Source organism: Rutilus rutilus, assembly GCF_951802725.1.
Source record: "Rutilus rutilus genome assembly, chromosome: 4".
NCBI lineage: Eukaryota > Metazoa > Chordata > Actinopteri > Cypriniformes > Leuciscidae > Rutilus > Rutilus rutilus.
The window spans coordinates 3,870,377-3,885,368 of record NC_140212.1 but is presented as its reverse complement, the minus strand read 5'-3'; the positions used below and the strand labels follow the sequence as shown (position 1 = coordinate 3,885,368).

Here is a 14,992-nt window from a genome sequence, read left to right as displayed (position 1 = left end):
ATATTTAAACATTTGTGTTAGTATGAGGATGAGAAGTGCATTGTGCATCATGTAGGTGTATGATTTATGTTTTTGAAAGAAGTCACTTGTGCTCACCCAGGCTGACTAAACAGTAATACTGTGAAATATTACATTTTTAAAACAATATTTGTTAACACTTTACAATAAGGTTCCATTAGGTAAGGTTCTTAATGCATTAACTGATATTAACTAACAATGAGAAATACATTCGTTACAGAACTTTTTAATCTTTATTAACATTAATTCATAAAAATACAACTGTTCATTGTTAGTTCAGGTACATTAATGTTAATAGATACAACTTTTTATTTTAAACACTTATTAGTAAATGTTGAGATTAACATTAACTGAGAAATATTTGTCATTGTTATTTCATGTTAACAAATGAAACCTTATTGTAAAGTGTTGCCCAATATTTTCTACTTGTATATGTTTTAAAAGGTTATTTACTCATATGATGGCAAAGCTGTATTTGCAGCATCATTACTCATTACATCATTGCTCCAGTCTTCAGTGTCACATGATCCTTCAGAAATCATTCTAATATGCTGATTTGCTGCTCAAGAAACATTTCCTCTTATTAATGTTGATGCTTAGTACTTTTGTGGCAAGTAACCATGATAAGTTTTTTTTCAGGATGCATTTCTTTGATGAATAGAAAGTTCAAAAGAATAGCATTTAATTGAAATGGAAATCTTTTGTAACTTCTGTAAAAGTCTCTACAGTCACTTTTGATCAATTTAATGCATCCTAAACAAATATATTGACCCCAAATTTTTGAACAGTAGTTTATTTGTTTTGTATTGATTGATTTATTCGATACTATTCTTTTTAATTAATTTTATGCTTAATTTTTTCACAAATTCGTTTTCTTTGTGAGGGACTAGATATGTGCAGCGAGATATGCAGGTTTTTCTAAATTGTAATTTTTGTTTGAAGAGCAGAAAAAAAAAGAAGTATATTTAGTGTTTTAAACAAGATGTTTGAAATCACCATACAAAAACACTGATAGAGAAAAAGCACATTTGTGTACTTGCCCTGGTCTATATATCGCATTTGTATGTGTGTGTGGTCATTTCGGCAAGAAATGAAAGATGCGTTAGAATCGACACGGACATCTCTGTGTTTAGCAGATTATCCGCAAGGAAAAGATTGTTCAAAGCAGAGATAAAAAAAATCTAAAGTGTTTTAAGTGTCCCTTTACGCAGCGCCCTCACCTTTATCCCAGAATTCCCTTTGTCCAAAAGTTTCTGGCGAGAACAAACTTCCCCCCGCATCTTCAAAACCTGATCACTTTGCTTTATTCTGATCAATGTGCTCCACGTTTCTCCTCTCAGTGTCAGAGTAGTAAGGAGATAAAAAAGCAGGAGGGAAGGAGGGGTGGGAGGGTAGACGGCTTACTTTTTTTAGATGCCAATTGTATGTGTCTCTGTGGCTGCCTTACCTGTGTTCCTTTGATCATAGCTGAGCATGGAGTGGCGTTTGATTCCAGGGCTACTTTGACAGCTCGCAGGCTGGCAGAAGCCTCTCGGATGACTGGAGATCAGAGAAGACAGGCTGGAAAGCAGAAGTCCAGCTGAGAGAAGATCAGAAGAGGCACAACTTCAACCAGAGCTATTGTGAAGGAACGTAATGGCTTAGATAACTTTTTCCCCTCCATCTTTTTTTTTTTTTTTGTGTGAAAACTTACCCTTCAGAATTTTGAATTGCCCACTTTAAGGTCTGTGGGGCTTTGTCTGGCTTTGACAAAAGAGGCATGTTTTTCTTTCGGTCTTGTCCTGGAGAGCCTGATCTATTTAAGCAGCGTCACTCCTGCTTCACCTTCTCTTGTTTTAAGTGCCGCTGGGGTGACTTTCTGTAGATCTACACACTACGAAGAGAATAATATAATTATATAAATGTGCAAAAATGCCTTCTTTATATCTCAAAATGTGTAAAACAGCTACACTACACTCAAATGCCTATGTAGACTTTATTTAATCTGCATGTCTTTGTTTGTTTTGGATACATTTTTTGAGTGTGTGCTAAGAATTTGCAAATGAAAATGTGTGTTCATTTAACTCTCAATTAATAGTAAATCCATCCAGCGGCATCTGTAACCACACAAAACATCCAGAGGGCTCCTGTGGTGTAATGTCTCCCTCTGGTGGAGGGTGTGATGAACATCTTACTCTGCACTGATTTATAAGTGGAAATCAACAGGTGGAATGTGAATAAACAAAACAAAAAAAAAGGTGGAATGTGTCTTAAACATAAAAAAATACTATTCAAAAGAAGAAGAGTAGTAAGCTCTTACAAAAATGCTACTGGGGTAAAACTGCCATAAATAAAATAAATAAAAACTATTCGTGCACAGTTTGAAGGTGGTCCCATATTCGGTTTAGTTTGAAATGCTTTCTAGAGGAAGTCCCTCCAAAACAGCACCTGCAACCGACCAGCAGCACACACTCTGTGTAGTTTCTCAATTGAAGATGTCAGAACATATATACACCTTTATAGAAGATCTTAATACCTCTGAACGTGAAGAGGTGACCGGAGAGGCGCGTGGAGACTGAGGAGAGAGCTGTACACCGCGAGCTGAAGAAAACACACCAGAACCACGTGTCGAATCGCGAGACTGTCGATTCTGCTGCAGAGAGAAGAGCGAGTGCAGGCGGTGGAAACACTACCACATCAATACAAACATATAATTACTCCAATACAAAGAAAAGAGAACTAGGGACTTTGACGAAAGGACGTCACGTGGAAAGTTACTTACAGGTGAGTCACGTTACACTCGAATTTTGCGAGTTTTAGTCGGTTTTCTTTGCTGTCGGCCTGTGATATGTGTTGTTGAGTGAAATTAGGATCTGTCACTGAGCTGTCATCTGCAGGGACTTACTTTCATACCATTAAAACGGTATGAATGTGATCAATCAATCATCAGGATCTACAGGTGTTAGGCTGAAAGTAAATCTCGCTTGTGCCGCCTAGTGGAGCGGATGGAAAATGTTTTTTTTCTGATGCAAGACTTTTATTTTAAAATACGTGCATGAAAGCTGTTGACTCTTCTTTCAGGTGCAGTTTAAGTAAAGTGTGCCTGTCCTTTGAAAAACGTGTTGTCCTGATTCAGTATCTGCTGTCAGATAGGTACGTTTCGTAATCAAAATTAAAAGTCTCCCCTCAGAAACATCAACTTTCCTGTCCTGTTTCCAGAACACTTGGAATATGCGTGTCTCATGGGATCATTATGTAATACTTTTGCATCTTATTTTAAAGCCGGATGCCGGTCGCTATTCACTGCCATTATATGGCATTTGTGGTCCATAAGTGTACAATCATGCATTAGATTAGAACAACACCAGGGTGAGTAAATTATGACTTAATTTTTATTTTAGCGTGAACTAACCGATTATTCAGATAAATTATTATTAAAGTCTGTATTAAAATGACAGATTTACAATCTAATTTATAATTTATTTATAAGACAACCTAACCTAACCATTTAAATTGTCTAATTGCAGCTTTTTACTGATTAATATAACGGGCACATTGCCCTGTTTCTCTACCTTCGGCCCGAGACGCTGGGACAGGCTCCAACATCCCCGCATAGGACCCTACACACACAGGACAAGCGCTTTGGAGAAGGGATGGATGGATGACGGGCACATGCATGAGACCAGATGAGTGTGTTAAAGTGCTTCTTGAGGACAATAAGTGCATTATTATAGGGAAACAGCAGGACCAGAAACAGCTGAAGCGGCTGATCAAGATCTTTAGGTTTACTAGAAATCTTCCAGGCTGGTGTGTTGGACTGTTTTGCATAAAATGTGACAAAATTCATTTAAAAAATAAAAATAAAAATATTTACAAGTTATGTATGTGTTGTCTCAGTTTGAGTTTGATGATAAAGTTCTTAATTTTGTGATTGTTTGTACATTTGATACAACTTGCTTTAATAAATGGTTTTGAATATTGTTTCCCTTTTTCCCCACATCAGCTTATGTGTAACAAGATTTTGTACATGATAGCAAATGATGCAGATTCAATCCTGAGCAAATCATCCTAATATTACTTCCATACAGATGAAACAATGAAGTTCTTCATATAATAATTACTGGAACACTTTAGAGTAAAAGCTGACAAGGCCAAGATCACAAAAGCTAAAACAAAGCAATGAATATAAAGGTTCTGTGGCTCAGAGGATAATTAATTTTCTTTTATACTGGAAAGTCATGGTTCAAATCCTACTATTTTTACATTTGAATTAAAGACTGAAAACGTTAAAGCTCTAAACTTGAATTTACCATGTATAGCTCAGTCGCTCAAATAATGTATTTTACGCATGGAGTCCTTTGTTCAAATCATATTGCATATAAAACAAAGTTCTCAGTAAAACTTTTTTTGAGCTCAAATACTGGAGTTCTGAGTTCAAATCCAATTATTGCTTATATTGTGTTAATACAGTAAATAAACAGACAATCTAACTAACCCTTAACAAAAAAATAATGCAAACATCACAAAGTCTGTGTAATGTATGTGAAAGTCTTGGTTCAAATCCCACTAATGCTACTGTTTTCCATCATACAAAACAAAGGTCTCAATAAAACACTTCAAAACACCCTCAAACTCAGAAGCTCAAGCGGTAAAGTGTTGCATTTTAGTCCTAAGTTCAAATCCCACTATTGCTTACATTACATTGTTTTAATTAATGATGTGTAGATAAACTGAAAATTAACCGAATTAAACTAAGTAAAACGTAAAATCTGTGGCTCAGTGGTAAAACACTTGCCTGTCATACAATGAGTTCCTGGTTCAAATCCTACAATTTCTAATATTTTCATTATAGAAAACAAAGCCCTCAATAAAGCTCAGCCCAACACACCCATCAGTATCTCAGACTCAGTGGCTCAGAGATAAAGCGTTGTGTTTTAATCTTGGAGTCACGAGTTCAAATCCCCCTTTTACATGCGTTACATTGTACATCCAACAAGATGTTCCAAATAACTTCAAAAATGTTAAAGCCATGATGGTGCAGTGGTTTAGCACACATTAACTACAAATAATACTGCAATGAAGACATGGGTTCACACCCAACAACAGCAGAAATTTTATTATTCTTTTATGATCATTAGATTTGATTTGCAACGTTGTAATTCACATAAATCACCACCGGAGGGTGAAACACTCTTATGTTTATTATAATTGATTTGCAACGGTGTAATTCACACAAATCACCACAAGAGGGTGAAACCCTTTTATGTTTATTATAATTGATTTGCAACGGTGTAATTCACAAAAATCACCACAAGAGGGCGAAACCCTTTTATGTTTATTATAATTGATTTGCAACGGTGTAATTCACACAAATCACCACAAGAGGGTGAAACTCTTTTATGTTTATTATAGTTGATTTGCAACGGTGTAATTTACAAAAATCACCACAGGAGGGCAAAACACTTTAATGTTCATTAGACTCAATTTGCAACGGTGTAATTCCCTAAAATCACCACAGGAGGGCGAAACACTTTATTGTTCATTAGACTCAATTTGCAACGGTGTAATTCCCTAAAATCACCACAGGAGGGCGAAACACTTTAATGTTCATTAGACTCAATTTGCAACGGTGTAATTCCCTAAAATCACCACAGGAGGGCGAAACACTTTTATGTTCATTAGACTCAATTTGCAACGGTGTAATTCCCTAAAATCACCACAGGAGGGCGAAACACTTTAATGTTCATTAGACTCAATTTGCAAAGGTGTAATTCCCTAAAATCACCACACGAGGGCGAAACACTTTAATGTTCATTAGACTCAATTTGCAACGGTGTAATTCACTAAAATCACCACAGGAGGGCGAAACACTTTTATGTTTATTAAACTCGATTTGCAATGGTGTAATTCACTAAAATCACCACAGGAGGGCGAAACACTTTTATGTTCATTAGACTCGATTTGCAACAGTGTAATTCCCTAAAATCACCACAGGAGGGCGAAACACTTTTATGTTTATTAGACTTGATTTGCAAACATGTAATTCACTAAAATCACCACAGGAGGGCGAAACACTTTTATGTTTATTAGACTCCATTTGCAACGGTGTAATTCACTAAAATCACCACAGGAGGGCGAAACACTTTTATGTTCATTAGACTCGATTTGCAACGGTGTAATTCCCTAAAATCACCACAGGAGGGCGAAACACTTTTATGTTTATTAGACTTGATTTGCAAACATGTAATTCACTAAAATCACCACAGGAGGGCAAAACACTTTTATGTTCATTAGACTCAATTTGCAACGGTGTAATTCACTAAAATCACCACAGGAGGGCGAAACACTTTTATGTTTATTAGACTTGATTTGCAACGGTGTAATTCCCTAAAATCACCACAGGAGGGCGAAACACTTTTATGTTTATTAGACTTGATTTGCAACGGTGTAATTCCCTAAAATCACCACAGGAGGGCGAAACACTTTTATGTTTATTAGACTCAATTTGCAACGGTGTAATTCCCTAAAATCACCACAGGAGGGCGAAACACTTTAATGTTCATTAGACTAAATTTGCAACGGTGTAATTCCCTAAAATCACCACAGGAGGGCGAAACACTTTTATGTTTATTAGACTCAATTTGCAACGGTGTAATTCACTAAAATCACCACAGGAGGGCGAAACACTTTAATGTTTATTAGACTTGACTTGCAATGGTGTAATTCCCTAAAATCACCACACGAGGGCGAAACACTTTAATGTTCATTAGACTCCATTTGCAACGGTGTAATTCACTAAAATCACCACAGGAGGGCGAAACACTTTTATGTTTATTAGACTCCATTTGCAACGGTGTAATTCACTAAAATCACCACAGGAGGGCGAAACACTTTTATGTTCATTAGACTCGATTTGCAACGGTGTAATTCCCTAAAATCACCACAGGAGGGCGAAACACTTTTATGTTTATTAGACTTGACTTGCAATGGTGTAATTCCCTAAAATCACCACACGAGGGCGAAACACTTTAATGTTCATTAGACTCCATTTGCAACGGTGTAATTCACTAAAATCACCACAGGAGGGCGAAACACTTTTATGTTTATTAGACTCCATTTGCAACGGTGTAATTCACTAAAATCACCACAGGAGGGCGAAACACTTTTATGTTCATTAGACTCGATTTGCAACGGTGTAATTCCCTAAAATCACCACAGGAGGGCGAAACACTTTTATGTTTATTAGACTTGATTTGCAAACATGTAATTCACTAAAATCACCACAGGAGGGCAAAACACTTGTATGTTCATTAGACTCAATTTGCAACGGTGTAATTCACTAAAATCACCACAGGAGGGCGAAACACGTTTATGTTCATTAGACTTGATTTGAAACGGTGTAATTCACTAAAATCACCACAGGAGGGCGAAACACGTTTATGTTCATTAGACTTGATTTGCAACGGTGTAATCCCCTAAAATCACCACAGGAGGGCGAAACACTTTTATGTTTATTAGACTCAATTTGCAACGGTGTAATTCACTAAAATCACCACAGGAGGGCAAAACTCTTTTATGTTCATTAGACTCCATTTGCAACGGTGTAATGCCCTAAAATCACCACAAGAGGGCGAAACACTTTTATGTTTATTAGACTTGATTTGCAGCGGTGTAATTCACTAAAATCACCACAGGAGGGCGAAACACTTTTATGTTCATTAGACTCCATTTGCAATGGTGTAATTCACTAAAATCACCACAGGAGGGCGAAACACTTTTATGTTTATTAGACTTGATTTGCAAACATGTAATTCCCTAAAATCACCACAAAAGGGCGAAACACTTATGTTTATTAGACTTGATTTGCAACGGTGTAATTCCTTAAAATCACCACAGGAGGGCGAAACACTTTTATGTTTATTAGACTCAATTTGCAACGGTGTAATTCCCTAAAATCACCACAGGAGGGCGAAACACTTTAATGTTCATTAGACTAAATTTGCAACGGTGTAATTCCCTAAAATCACCACAGGAGGGCGAAACACTTTTACGTTCATTAGACTCAATTTGCAACGGTGTAATTCACACAAATCACCACAGGAGGGCGAAAAAGATTTTAATTCATTGGACTTAATTTGTTTTGGTGTAATTCACAAAATTCAGCACAAATAAGCCAAAGTGTTTTGACTTATTTGCAAATATATTTATTTGAACAGAAGACAGGACGGAACATTGATAGTGTAAATAGTTCTGATTGGCAGTTCATATGTTTTTCTGCTCTCACCCTCTTGCAGAAGTGTAGCGGATTTTACACTTGCTTATTAGACTTAATGTAATTCACAAACTCACCACAGGAGGACGAAACTCTTGTATTTGATTTGTACCGCTGTAATTCACTCTAATCACCACAGGAGGGCGCAACTATAAGCTTAGATATAAAAATCAACTTGACAAAAAAAAGCAGTTTAACAAATCAAAAAAGTTTTTCATCAAGAACAGCTCAGAATAAACAGATCTTTTTATTTAGTCAGTAAATGAGTGAAGTATAATTAATCTTTGCAATATCAGTGATTATCAAGTATTGTAATTGAGTATTTTTACGCAATGACAAAAAGTATGTCTTAAGGTCTGAACTACGAAAAAAGTAATTAAATCTAATGTGAAAGACCAAACCAGCCCTGAGTTTGACACAATCTCTGTGAAAGAGAGGATCATTGTTTGATCAAACTTTTTTTTTTTCATAGTTCTTACACTACAAACAAGATAAAGTGATTATAAAGCACATTTATTAACTGAAACTCAGTGGTGTAATGGGTAAATGAGTGCCCTTAAAGCACAACACTGTAACAGAGACCTGTGATCAAATCCCACAGACACGATGAACATCTTTTCCTCAACCTAAGTTAAGATCAAATCTAAATGACCTTTAAAACATCATCAGTGCATCTCAGGCTCTGTGGCTCAGTGGATAGTTGTCTCCCTTTCAAATCAGAAAGTTCTGGTTCAAGCCCAACATTTGCTGAAGTTATTCATCATTTAACACAAAGCTCTGGATCAAACCTGTTGAAAACGCTCCTCATCTCTGCAGTCTCAGTGGCTCAGGAGAGAAAGCGTTGTGTTTCAATCACAGCGTCCTGAGTTCAAATCCCACTATTGCTGACTTTCAATCGTTCTCATTAGACAAGGAGTCCCAAAAAACAGTTATTGTTGTGAAATCCATGATGGCCGAGTGGATAAACACACACACTCTCAGAGGACAAGACTGTGATGAAGACACAAGATCAAATCTCACTTTAACTGCTTTATTGGAAACTCTCAGGATAATAGTGAAATAGAAGTTCCTTCACATGAAGAGACAAGAGATCTGTGGCTCACAGGTAAGAGCGCTGCCTCACGGTTCAGAGGTTGCTGGTTCAATCCCAGTCCGGTCTCTGCGATAGGAGTGTGTGGTGTGTGTGAGTGGCGCGCGCCCAAACAAGGGGGATACCAGTGCGGTCTCCCCCCGGAGCTTCCGGCACAGTCACCAGCAGCGGTTATGCTTTTGGACAACAGGGAACAAAAAAAAAATTATTAGTATAAAAAATGTCACTCCCCGTCCCTTCCCCACCCGTTTAGGTTCCCATCATTTGCTTTTCAAAGGAGTGGCCCTTCAGAAAGAAAGTGATGGGAACCTACATGTTTAGCACACTAAACCACACAATCACACATCATATACATTACCTGTCCATGAGCAGAAGTCCATCATTACAGTCAATGTCTGTCACACGACTCTGAGCTCGGGATGTAATGCTTCAAACACATTCCTTCTGTAAGGAAACACATATATAAAAACAACAATTACTCCATATTCTACATCTAAAAAATGAGCCTGTCAAAGTTAGTCTAAAGACTAGCTAATAAATGAAAATGGAATCAATTGAAAGCCTAAAGCTGTACAGTGTGAAAAATATATTGCTGAGTATATTATATTTCACTGATGCTGTATCAATAATAATCTTTTAATTCAATTCATATTAAGACCAGACTTTCCTTCACAATAAACAACAGTAATCCTAAAAGGCTGGTTTCCAGCACATGGTGTTAGCCCTGATCTGTTCTGGACTGTATTTATGATGCTTTTCATCAGAAGTAAAATCACTGCAGCTCTACAAAAGCCTGAAGCAGCAGAAACATCAGAGCTTCTCACTCCAGCTGACTCTATTAACTAACATCAGTCCAGTAGATTACTACAGTAAGACTACAACAACAACAACACACAACAAAACAAAACACCATATAATTATACTTATTAATATGAATATCGGGAGGCGATTCATTCAAAGGTTATAACTGTAACTCAACAACTACCGATTCATTAGTTCTGAAGGTCTGAGGGAGTTCAGCAATAGAGCAGAATGTAAACAAAGACTAAATTACCCGACAGAGCAACTCGTTTACTTTACAAATTCTCTTTGTGCAAAGTTACTTACTGGTGAATAGCGTGACACTCGATTCCCGCATTTTATCGGACTGTATGTCGGTTTATTTGCTGAAATGTGTCCAGTTGTTTGATACTAATAGCTGTGATCTGCATGTGTTGTAGCGACTGTCATCAAGCGACAATGTTGTCAAGGACCCGAAGGAGTCGCTCTGACAGTGAAACCCGCTCACGCCGCCCAGTGGAGCGGATGAAGAACTGCGCTTCAGTTTCTGTCATTCTATCGGCACTGTAGAGCTAAACTGGTGTTCTGGGTGAGTGAACTTTCGGTCTGGGTGAGAGAGTTGACACATTTAATTGTCATATAGTTGAACTAATGTATGATTCTGTCAGGATCTGAGTCAGATCAGCTCTCCTCTGATGGGGTAAGAAAGTTCGCGACTAAAGTTCTGATTCTTTTAGTTTGTCTATCAGTTAAGTTTATTTGTTTTTATCTATTTGAAGTAAGCAAATAGATCGAGATTACACTCAATTTGCAACTGTGCAATTCACACAAATCACCACAGGAGGGCGAAACACTTTAATGTTTATTAGACTCAATTTGTAACGGTGTAATTCATTAAAATCACCTCAGGAGGGCGAAACTCTTTTATGTTTATTAGACTCGATTTGCAATGGTGTAATTCACTAAAATCACCACAGGAGGGCGAAACACTTTTATGTTCATTAGACTCAATTTGTAATGGTGTAATTCACTAAAATCACCACAGGAGGGCGAAACACTTATGTTTATTACACTCAATTTGTAATGGTGTAATTCACTAAAATCACCACAGGAGGGCGAAACACTTATGTTTATTAGACTCAATTTGTAATGGTGTAATTCACTAAAATCACCACAGGAGGACGAAACACTTATGTTTATTAGACTCAATTTGTAATGGTGTAATTCACTAAAATCACCACAGGAGGGCGAAACCCTTTTATGTTCATTAGACTTGATTTGTAATGGTGTAATTCACTCGTTGGCGATTCTCAGACACCAGAGGCTAGTAGATCAACGACATCAAAGCAGATGGGACATTCTTTAAAACGTCTTCTTCATTCGGGTTCGAACAGCATGAGGGAGCGCAATAATGACAGCATTTTAGCAGATTTCTTTTGGCCGTAAAGCAATTGTTTACATCGCGAGACCTGATATCACGCGATACTACCTGACGCGGCGGCCCAAAGTTGCAAGTGCGGATTTTCCGCTCACGGGCACCAGGGGGGTGCGAAACGACCACCATTCAACCCCAACTAAGTAATATAACCATTCCAATGACTCTGAAGCTGTTCAGTTAAGGTAAAAAAGTTACTTAGATCAACTTTAACAGTGTTTTAGGAGTTCAAATATGGAGTGATTAGTCACATGACAATTGGGACTCTGGTGATTGGCTCAAAACAATGTTCTGAACCCATGTGACAATGAGGCAAAGATGGCAGAAACCAGGCCATGCGCTTCCAAAGCAACATGTAGAACTTGAGCGATTACCTCTGAGATGAATTTCAGAGTTACCTGAATAATGATTACCTCTGTGATTGAGGCTTGGGTTCAAATCACACAACTGAAAGCTTTAACTGGTTTATTTAAAAATCACAGGTCACACACAAGTAAATAGTGAAATACTGAATAAGTTCCTTCAAAATTATTAAAACACCGAATAAAACTAAAAACTAATTCCTCATTCAAAGAATGCCAGACCTACAAAACATCAGTCAAGATTACAGAAATTATACACGATGAAAACCAACCGCAAAGTGTCTAGTCACTGCTCTTTACTTCATTGTTTCATGTTTGTAGTAACATTATGACATTTTGAATTAAAATACCATTTTAAAGGATGTTATACTCTCATATCCCAGTCATAACAGGAAGTAGAAAAGCATGAAGCAACAGGAGAACATCAGAGCTTCACACAACTCCTGCTGACTCTCACATCAGTCCAGAAAACACTGCAATAGTCCTTCTTATTACACTTTATAGTGTGAATATCAGAGGGCGATTCATTCATTCACAGACTAAAAAGGTAACGCTACAACTAACGATTGATTTGCTATAGAGCGAGCAAGTCATTTGACAAGAGAAATTGACTTTATGCGTAAAGTTACTTACAGGTGAGTCGCGTGACACTCGTTTCCTTCATTTTATCCGTCTGTGTGTCGGTTTTATTTGCAGTTGAGCTGGAATATGTGCTGATAAAGTGACATTAAGAGCTGTCATCTTCTCATCTGCAGGATCTGCACGTGTTGTTGTGATTGTCATCAAGTGTCATGTTGTCAAGCAGCAGAAGTGTCAGACTGAAGGAGAACCCCGCTTCTGCCGCCTAGTGGAGCGGATGAAGAACTGCACTTTACTCTCGGGTTATAGTGGCGAGATCACATCTGAGACAAAGAGTCATGAAGCAGCAACAGAAACATGTTTAAATCCCACAGATGCAGTGGCCATCTTTTACAAAGCCTGAGCCTACGTTACTTTATACACCTACATTAGATACAAGCTCTGTGGCGCAGAAAATAATTGTTTGTTAATTGTTTGTTCGCCAATGACAAAAACTATGTCTTGAGGTTTGAACTACAAAAAAAGTAACTGAATCTTATGTAAAAGACCAAACCAGCCCTTAGTTCTACACAATCTCTGTGGTAGAAAGGATCATTGTTTGATTGTTTTAAACTCAGTGGTGTAATGGGTAAACGAGTGCCTTTAAATCACAACACTGTGATCAAATCCCACTGACACAAAGAACATCTTTTCCTGGAAGCAGTTGAACCCAGTGTGTCTCAGTGATTTGGAAATTCCCTCTTGATGGTAAAAATGCTTTAGTTTCACCAGTTTTGTCCAAATAACAAAGACATGCCTCCCAAAAAAGCATTGCATGTATGGAAGCTCCTGTGGCTCAGTGGTATGAGCATGTTCCACTCTGTTGGGAGGATCCTGGTTCAAATCCTTCTCTTTGTAGAAAAAATGCTTTAGTTTCTTTGGGGTTGTCAAAATAAAAAAAGACATGACCTCCAAAAAAAGAGGTGGAAGCTCCAGTGGCTCAGTGGGCTGTGAGTCGCTCCATCATGTGGAGAACCTGAGTTCTAGTCCCACTCTTTGTTGAAATGCTTTCGTTACACTGGTTTTGTCCAAATATAAAAGACCGCCAAAAAAAGAAGAATTCATGTGGAAGTTCCAGTGGCTCAGTGGTTTGAGCTTGTTCTCCTGTGTCGGGAGGATCCTGGTTCGAAACCGGCCTGGATACTGATGCATAGTTGCGTTGAGGAATGGTCACGATCAGGAGTCAGGTGTCAGAAGTGATCGGATCAGGTGAGAGAAGCTTGGAAATGAAGGGTGGAGGGACTTTCTCAGACTATAACCAGCAGTGGTTATATTTTACGTCAAATATTTACTTATATAAATAAATCCAGTTCATACACTAAGTGTACAATTTTACAGTTGCTCCACTGGGATCCTGACTATGGCTTCTCCTCAATCTACCATCCTCCTGTACTCACAACCAATCGTTGATTTCTTGGAGATCTGACCAGGACTCGAACCAGAAACCCCTGAACCGTGAGGCAGCACTCTTACCTGTGAGCCACAGATCTCTTGTCTCTTCATGTGAAGGAACTTCTATTTCACTATTATCCTGAGAGTTTCCAATAAAGCAGTTAAAGTGAGATTTGATCTTGTGTCTTCATCACAGTCTTGTCCTCTGAGAGTGTGTGTTTATCCACTCGCCCATCATGGATTTCACAACAATAGCTGTTTTTTGGGACTCCTTGTCTAATGAGAATAATTGAAAGTCAGCAATAGTGGGATTTGAACTCAGGACGCTGTGATTGAAACACAACGCTTTCTCTCCTGAGCCACTGAGACTGCAGAGATGAGGAGCGTTTTCAACAGGTTTGATCCAGAGCTTTGTGTTAAATGATGAATAAGTTCAGCAAATGTTGGGCTTGAACCAGAACTTTCTGGTTTGAAAGGGAGACAACTATCCACTGAGCCACAGAGCCTGAGATGCACTGATGATGTTTTAAGGTCATTTAGATTTGATCTTAACTTAAGTTGAGGAAAAGATATTCATCGTGTCTGTGGGATTTGATCACAGGTCTCTGTTACAGTGTTGTGATTCATTCAATGGCACTCGTTTACCCATTACACCACTGAGTCTCAGTTAATAAATGTGCTTTATCATCTCTTTATCTTAAAAACAATTAAAACAAACTTTAAGCAAACAATGATCCTCTCTAGAGAGTGTGTAGAACTCAGGGCTGGTTTAGTCTATTACATTAGATTTAATAACTTTTTTTGTATGTTGTACTTTTTGTTATTGTGGAAAAATACTCTATTACAATACTTGGTTTTCACACATTGCAAGGGTTTGTAATTTTACTTCACTTTTATTATCTGACTAAAAAATATCTGTTTAACTGAGCTATTCTTGATGGAAAACTTTTTGGAATTTAGTGTGAATACATTCGTGTGATTTGATTTTAGTCAAATTAATTTATATTCAAACTTATTATTGCTCTCCCTGTGGTGAATTTGTGAAT

General features: G+C 37.7%; 1 protein-coding gene and 1 long non-coding RNA gene across 4 annotated transcripts in view; both read right to left on the bottom strand.

Moving 5' to 3' along the window:
- The window catches only part of tfec (transcription factor EC), a 47,172-nt gene extending 44,294 nt beyond the window's left edge, over positions 1 to 2,878 (bottom strand). Inside the window, exons 1-4 of one of the 2 annotated variants that reach the window (XM_084407330.1) lie at positions 2,780 to 2,878; positions 2,534 to 2,650; positions 1,712 to 1,891; positions 1,466 to 1,597 (exon numbers count right to left, since the gene is read on the bottom strand). The gene's annotated coding sequence lies outside the window, so the exon portion shown is untranslated. Of the gene's footprint in view, positions 1 to 1,465; positions 1,598 to 1,711; positions 1,894 to 2,533; positions 2,651 to 2,779 lie in introns of those variants that run through there. The other variant, XM_084407331.1, reaches the window with a different exon arrangement.
- A 3,867-nt stretch (positions 2,879 to 6,745) lies between these two features.
- Positions 6,746 to 10,830, bottom strand: LOC311289372. Of its 2 annotated transcripts, none has more exons than XR_014627110.1 (4): positions 10,467 to 10,830; positions 9,718 to 9,803; positions 8,395 to 9,535; positions 6,746 to 6,996 (listed from the first exon to the last, which is right to left on the bottom strand). It is a non-coding gene; the product is annotated as an uncharacterized lncRNA (long non-coding RNA). The 2 variants fall into 2 exon arrangements; XR_014627111.1 differs by lacking the exon at positions 6,746 to 6,996 and adding an exon at positions 7,896 to 7,946.
- Between the last annotated feature and the right edge of the window lie 4,162 nt (positions 10,831 to 14,992).